Source organism: Chrysemys picta, chromosome 8, assembly GCF_011386835.1.
Source record: "Chrysemys picta bellii isolate R12L10 chromosome 8, ASM1138683v2, whole genome shotgun sequence".
Taxonomy (NCBI): Eukaryota; Metazoa; Chordata; order Testudines; family Emydidae; genus Chrysemys; species Chrysemys picta.
In genome coordinates, this window is record NC_088798.1 from 66,998,386 (window position 1) to 67,006,099 (window position 7,714).

General features: G+C 46.3%; 1 long non-coding RNA gene across 1 annotated transcript; it reads right to left on the minus strand.

Annotated features, from left to right (window-relative positions):
* Positions 1-267: 267 nt before the first annotated feature.
* LOC122173782 (uncharacterized) lies at positions 268-6,848 on the minus strand. The gene is made up of 2 exons (XR_006174596.2): positions 5,725-6,848; positions 268-2,388 (listed from the first exon to the last, which is right to left on the minus strand). It is a non-coding gene; the product is annotated as an uncharacterized LOC122173782 (long non-coding RNA).
* Between the last annotated feature and the right edge of the window lie 866 nt (positions 6,849-7,714).

The window sequence follows — 7,714 nt, forward strand, 5'->3', positions numbered from 1 at the left end:
TCACTTCATCACTCTGTACCTCAGTTTCCACATATGTAAAATGGGGGTAATGCTACTGACCTCCTTTGTGAAGTGCTTTGAGATCTACTGATGAAAAGCGGTAATTAAGAGCTAAGTATCATTATTATTGTTTGTTACCCGTATACCTCTCATTAGTGTGCAGACTGCTAAACTAATATTCCCATTGTTGCCAGCCCAAAGGGCCCGAGGAGGCAAACAGCGAGGTTTGTTGCCCAGTGTGCTTGGCACCAATAAAGACACCGAGGGGAGAAAGCAAGCCAAGTTTATTTTAGAGCTTTGAAAAGGCATGAGGAGACCACCATGTTTTAAATTAAGTGCAACAAATACAAACAATTTTTTTTTATATTTTAAGCAGTTTTTGTGCAAGCCTCTGTTTAGTTTATTTTTTTTTTTTTTAGACAACAGTTACAGCAGGTACACAGTGTGCATGTTAGAAACTTTTTTTTGCCTGCTTATTTTTTGGCCTTGCAAGGCCTGTTTACAGCAGTTTTTCCTTGTTTTATTACTACAGCGTTTGTGAGTGAGCAAAACAGCTGTCTGCTAGAAAAGCTGACCCTTACATTTTTGCTTTAGCATGTAAGTAGTTAGCACAGAAGTAAGTGAGAGTTCACAAGATGGAGTTTTGTGGTTCAGGCCCAGAGCAGAAGAGCTTTATTGGCACTTTTGGCTTTTTACTTTTTCGAGTTACCTGGTAGCTATGCCTAGTGACACCAACAATTTTTTTTTGAGAACACTTAACAAATCTTTGTTAGAGTTTTTTTATACTTTAAAGATAAAATGCGATTAAGCTTCATGCAATTAGGATTATTAATGAGAGGGTATAAGGGGACTTTTGGGGAATGGGAGGTACATATTTTACATATGAGCACTTTACAGCAAATGAGCAAAAGGAAAAGGACAAAACATATTACCACACCTGTGAGCAAGATGCGAACAATGCTTTTCCCTAGTCCCCCTAGTTTCCCTAAACTAGGTATTTTAACCCCAAAGGGAATTTAAAATACTGGGTTCCCCTTTTGGGCCTTTTACTGATTTAAGGCCTGTTTGGCCGACAAGATATACTTGTTAATATTTTGTGAAAACTTTGGGACATAGGTACAACATTTTTTTTTAATAAGGGCACATACTTTTGAAGCTAACACAATTTAGGGCCTGGCGGTTTTGCAAAGCCAGCAGTCGAAGCTGGTACAGCTCAGCACTTATGCGTTTTTTTATGGCCAGGGTATCATTGGCAAGCTGAGTGAGAAATGTAGACAGTCTTCTGTAGAGTTGGGTTAGCCGTCCCACCCCATAGGAAGGGAGGGATATTATTCCAAACCTGTCTTTTTTACCAATGGGTTTAATGGTAGCTTTTAGGGACCGATAGTACCTAGGGCGACCTGAGGGAGCCTTGGTGAGAACATGGAGGGGAGGAGCGAGATAGCCTTTGTAACAGGTACCATGCCAACCACGAGGAAGCCATTTATAGGCACTATTACCATATACCCAGAATGCTTTACCATAACTAGCCTTTTTATTGGTACCTTGTAGGTCCCGTAGGGTGGCTTGTGGAGAAAGGGCAAAGAATGCAGCACCGGTTTGCCAACCGGTGGCATTTAGTAAAGGAACAGTGAGCCTTATACCAGGACCAATATAAAATTTACACTTACTAATGCCTGCAAACCAGGTATGATTACTTGTACTGGCTTGCTGATAACATATGAGACCAATGGGTGGAGAACGTAAACGAATAGGCTGGGGCTTAAGAGTGCTACTATAGTGGGAATTCCAAGAGCCATTGTGTAGGCTATAAGGAGCTTTTGCAGTACAGTTAGATTGCAAACTTAAATTGTCAGAGGTGCTACTGCTGGTAACCATTCGCCTTTGACAATAGTCTGACCAATTTTGGGAAACTACTCTCCAGGGCAATCCCGCTGAATGGTGGGGAGTCTGGGCACATATCCAACAGTTGGAGAGATTGAACTCACGGGCAAAGGCAATTTTCAGGGCCTCATAGGTATTGATAGCCATATTTGCAGGGATGGCTTCCCATCCTGCATGCGATGTGGATGAAACATTAGGTAACAGAAGGAGTGCTTCTGTCTTTTGAATAACAGCTTAAGTCCCAAATTGTCATTAGCAGTTTTTTTAGCAGGCTGGACAGTCCACTGTTCAGGAGCGGGTACTGCTTTCAGTCGAGCGTGATGAAACCAGTTCTTGTGTCCTTTGACCTTTGCCGCTGTGTGGGAAACAAGCAGGACGATGTGGGGTCCTTTCCACTTCTCTTGGAGAGGCTTGTCCTTTCAGGTCCGCACGAGAACAGAGTCACCAGGCTGCAGGGAATGGACCGGGGTATCCAGCAGAAGAGGCTGTGAATCTTTGGTGTATCTGTGAAGAGAAGAAAGAACAGCAGACAGAGAGCACATGTACTGAGACAAAAAACCACACCCCATCTCCCACTCCCCTGCCAGAACCAGTGTACCATTCAGAGGCCATGCCCTTTTAAACATAATTTTGAAGGGACTAAGCCCTAACCTACCCTTGGGGAGAGCACGAATGCGGAGTAACACAAGGGGCAAAGCATCAGGCCACCTAAGAGAGGCCTCCTGACAGACCTTTGAGAGGTGTCGCTTGAGTGTCTGATTTGTGCGTTCCACTACTCCACTGGCTTGTGGTCGCCATGGTGTGTGGAGCTTCCAGGGGATTTGCAGAACACTTGATATCTTTTGAACAACTTGAGATGTGAAGTGTGTTTCATTATTAGATTTCATTCACTGGGGGAGGCCGAAGCGAGGAATGATTTTCTTAACAAACTTAAGAGCCACTGTCTTGGCAGTGTTGTTATGACATGGGAAGGCCTCAGGCCATCTACTGAATTGATTCACCAAGACAAGGAGGTACCTGTATCCTTGGGTCCTGGGAAACTCAGTAAAGTCTATTTGCTACACCAATCCTGGGCCTGGGGTAGGTTCCAGGGTGGCTGGTAACACTGCTACTCCTGGTCGAGGGTTGTTCTTTTGGCAGATTAAACATTCAGCCTGTACCTGTGATGCTAGGGGTTTAAGTCTAGAGGTTAGAAAATATTTATTTATAAGCTCGGTTAGAGCCTCTCTGCCTGCGTGTGTGGTCTGATGCAGTTTCTGCAACACTGGTCGAATCAGGCCCTTGGGCAGGAGGATTTTTTCCTCTATGGAATAAAGCCATCCCTCCTTTTTCTGGAGACTGAGACTGTCAGCCAGGTTTCCGTCATTATGGGAGTACTGAGGAGCTGCAAGCTCACCTACTGATGGGATGAGGGCATGCATTTGGGCATTCTCCTCTATTGGTGATTTTAGGGTAGCAGCACGCTTGGCTTCCCTCTCTGCTCTGGCACTGCCCTTGGTTACATCTTGATTTTTTTTTTGATGGGCTTTGCACTGTACCACTGCTACTGCTGAGGGGAATTGTACCGCTTCTAACAGCCGGAGAATTTGAGACCCATGCTTAACCGGAGAACCTTGGGCTGTTAGCATTCCCCTTTGCTTCCACAAACCAGCGTGAGCATGCAATACCCCAAAAGCATACTTTGAGTTAGTAAAGATATTAACCCGTTTGTCTTTTGCCAGCTCGAGTGCACGAGTCAGGGCCACTAGTTCAGCAAGTTGGGCAGATATCCCAGCAGGTAAACTTTTAGCTTCCACGGTATTATGAAGTGTCACAATAGCATAACCCGCCCTTCTTTGCCCATCCACAACAGTACTACTACCATTCGTATACCATTCCAAGTCAGCATTTGGGAGTGGCTGATCTTTTAGATCTGGGCGGCTAGAGTAGTGGGTATCTATGATTTTCAGACAGTCATGTTCCTGCTTTTCTGTCTCTGGTAGCAGGGTAGCTGGATTAAGGGAGGGACAGGTTTGCAGGGTAACTTCAGGATTCTCTAACAGTTTCGCCTGGTACTGAGCAACCCGAGCCTGTGTGAGCCAGAGACCACCCTTAGTATCCAGTAGGGCTTGAACCATATGGGGAATATACACTTGCACAATTTCTTCCAGTGTCAGCTTTTCAGCTTCCCCAAGCACTAGGGCAGTGACTGCGACCGCCCTCAAACATGCCGGCCAACCCTTTGAAACTTGATCCAGTTGCTTAGAGAAGTATGCCACGGGACGTTTCCAGGCACCTAATAGCTGAAATGCCCTGTCCGCTTCTGGACCAGTGAAAGGGGTCATGATTCGCTCCCTTAACACATTCATACAGAGGTTTAGCCCACAGTCCACTACCCTGTATCCTCGGAGTCCGATAAAATTCAGGAGACTTACAGTAGCTTTAAGACAAGGGATTAGACCCACAGCAGCAATTAGCAAATAATGTACATATTGCAGAAGGAGGGCTTTGTCCTTATTGTCCCACTTTTTAAAATCTCTGGCCAGAGCCTGTCCGAACAGAGTGGGGGAATTTTAAATCCCTGGGCCAATACTGTCCAGCAAAGCTGCTTGTTAACCCTTCTGATGTCCTCCTTGTGCCTTGCAGTATTTTGCAGATTTTATAGTTGCTTGGGCACATTCAGGCTCCCCTTTCTCTTGGTTGTCAGCCAAGTCTTGGCTGTGAACAATGTCCTTGGATAAGGCCAGGATGACTGAGCTGCTAGCTATATTTTTCTTTTAGTTAACTTATTTTGTGCTTTTTTTTTTTTTGGCTTTTTTTAACTTACAAAGGAACCTTTTACTTTTTACTTATACACCTTTTTTTTAACCATTTACCATTTTTTAACCACATACACATTGCCATTATACACTTTTTTAGTAACATAACTTCTGTACAGCGCTTTGAAGCAACAAACCAGGACAAGCACACTCACTTCTGAGGATTCCACTTTGTACAATCTTTGGTATTCAATAGCTTTCCTTTTTAATGATTTTAAATGCCTTCTTTGTGCCTTTCTTCTTAGCCTTAGCTATAACCTGATTCCGCCCCACTTCAGACAACAAGGTTCTCATAAGTATATTGCAATTATTCCAGTCAGGCTTATGGCTAGCCAGACACCCTTCAGAGATTGAAATAAACCTGCTTGGATTCGTCGAGAACTCCCCTGCGTCTGCCTTGAAAGCAGCTAGATGTACAGGGTTAAAAGCAACATGAGAATACACTGACACAATCTGGGCTGCACGATCCTGTGTTCCTGGACGGGCTACCACATTCTCAGTAATTAACGGATACAATCCCACCGAGGGGGTACTCTCTGGAGCCTGTGGGGGTGGAGTAGCCGAAGGGGATACCGATTCTGCCATTACAACAGTGGGAGGGTTCTGGGATTTAGCAACCGTTACTACCGAGCCTGTCGGAGTCAAATGGCACTTGTGCAAAATATCAGTCCTATCTCTTAACACCATAAACGTATATGCATAGAGATGTTCATTCCATTTACCTGTTCTCTGACAAAACAAAAGCAACTGAAGGATCATGTTGTAATTGAGTGATCCTTCCGGTGGCCACCTTTCTCAGCACTCTAGCTGATACTGAGGCCAATCAACTGTACAGAACCTTTTCAATTTACTTTTAATTAACTGGTCAGATCCAAACACTTTTCAGTTCCCCAGAATGCATTCTAAGGGTGTACACTGTACCCTGACGGCTGTACTCTGTTCCTGCCCCATAGGGAGACTCTGGGCGTCCCCAGGTCAAAACAGGTAGACACTGGGCGTCCCCAGGTCACAACAGATAAAGTCCCCACTGGACTGTTCCTACCTTATCCAAGGGTCCAGTTCTGCACCGTCGCCCTATCCACGGGACCGGTTCCCACCGTCGCCCGCAGCTGCTTCTCCACTGTCTAAGTGCGTTGCACCGTTGTGCCCTCCAGGGTCAAACAAACCACGTCTCCGCCGAGGCCCCCGATGAAGTCACCGGTGCGCGCTGGGCGTCGGTCGTTGCTGTAATCCGTCGGCCGCCAGGAGGGATCCGGGCAAGGCTAAATTTCAGCCTCGAGCCCACCCAGGGACGCCAAAACTGTTGCCAGCTCAAAGGGCCCGAGGAGGCAAACAGCGAGGTTCGTTGCCCAGTGTGCATGGCACCAATACAGACATCAAGGGGAGAAAGCAAGCCAAGTTTATTTCAGAGCTCTGAAAAAGGCACTAGGAGACCACCATGTCTTAAATCAAGTGCAACAAATACAAACAAATTTTCCCTTTTATATTTCAAGCAGTTTTTGTGCAAGCCTTTGTCTATTTTACCCTGACCCCTTCCTTCCAGACAACAGTTACAGCAGGTACACATTGTGCATGTTAGAAACGTTCCCTTCGCCTGCTTATCTCTTGGCTTTGCAAGGCCTGTTTATAGCAGTTTTCCCTCGTCTTATCACTACAGCATTTGTGAGTGAGCAAAACAGCTGTCTGCTAGAAAAGTAGTTAGCACAGAAGTAGGTGAGAGTTCACAAGATGGAGCTCTGTGGTTCAGGTAGGCCCAGAGCAGAAGAGCTTCATCGGCACTTTTGGCCTTCCACTCTCCCGAGTTACCTGGTAGCTATGTCTAGTGACACCAACACCATTGTTTACCTTTTGATTTACAACACTTGTAGCCTCCATCTTATTTTGTTTGCTGTAAATGTGTGTCAGATTATTTGAGCAAAAGCTTTCCCTTGACCTTGTCTGTCCCTGCAGCGGGTTATTTCCCACCTCGGGCTGGCTCAACTGTTCTGGGCAGTATCTGTTGATGCAGTCAAGGCTCCACCCATTTCCTGGCCTTTCAGTTTGTGGTAGGGGAGGCAGCACCAGAGAAAAGAGTGCTGGGAGAGTGTTAGGAAAGGCAGCCCAAGAGAAGGAGCTATCGGGTTTAGAACTGAGGCCTTACATCAAAGGGCCTGTCTGCTTCAAGAAGGGGCCTGTCTGCTTACTGTCTGCTTACTGACACTCCAGAGGAAAAAGACATGGGGCACCAGTACTCAGGGAAGTGGAACTAGGTGTGGCTTGGCAAACCCGCAGGTATAACAGCCACTTGTGTGTGTTCTAAAACTGCTCCACCTCCGTCCTCCTTTTTCTCCCCACTCCTGTGGTGGGCAGGACACAATGGCCCACCAGTGGGGTGAGGTGAGGGATGGCCCTGATGAGAGATAAAGAAGAACCTGGAGATGGAGCCACAATGCCAGAGAGGACTGTGGGTTATGCATAGAGTAGGGTGCCATCTTGCCCTGAGAGTGTGAACTCTTTGGGGGCAGGGACAGGCGCTTGCTATGTAGTGTGTAGCACCTGGGGGCGGGGGAGGGAGGGCAACCATGATTGGGGTCTTGTTTGGAACTGAGATTTCCTGGAGGAAGATTTCCAGCACATGCACGTAGTATAAGTGAGTTTGCCAAGTGGCAATGACTCGTCTTGGGTATGGCTAGAGCTGGGATTTTTTGTGTGTGAAAAATGTGTCACATTTTTCGGGGTCAAAAACCTGAAGCATTTCACCCAGCTCATTACAGCTACAATTGAATCACTTCTCTACTCATTCCACACCACTCATCCCTAGTCCCATGCTCCACCCAAGCCTCTGAAAGAGCTCCGTCTATTTGGAAGGACTGCTGGTCTGAGTCTTGATGCCAGATCCTCAGCAGGAGCTAGGCCAACTTATATCAGCTGAGGAGGTGCCCCTGGAGCCAGTAATGTCTCTCCAAAGGGACAAATCATTTTAAGGATGTATATGGGGTTTATCACACAGGAAACTCTGCTGGGAGCCTCTTGCTAAAAGACTGGCAATGTGT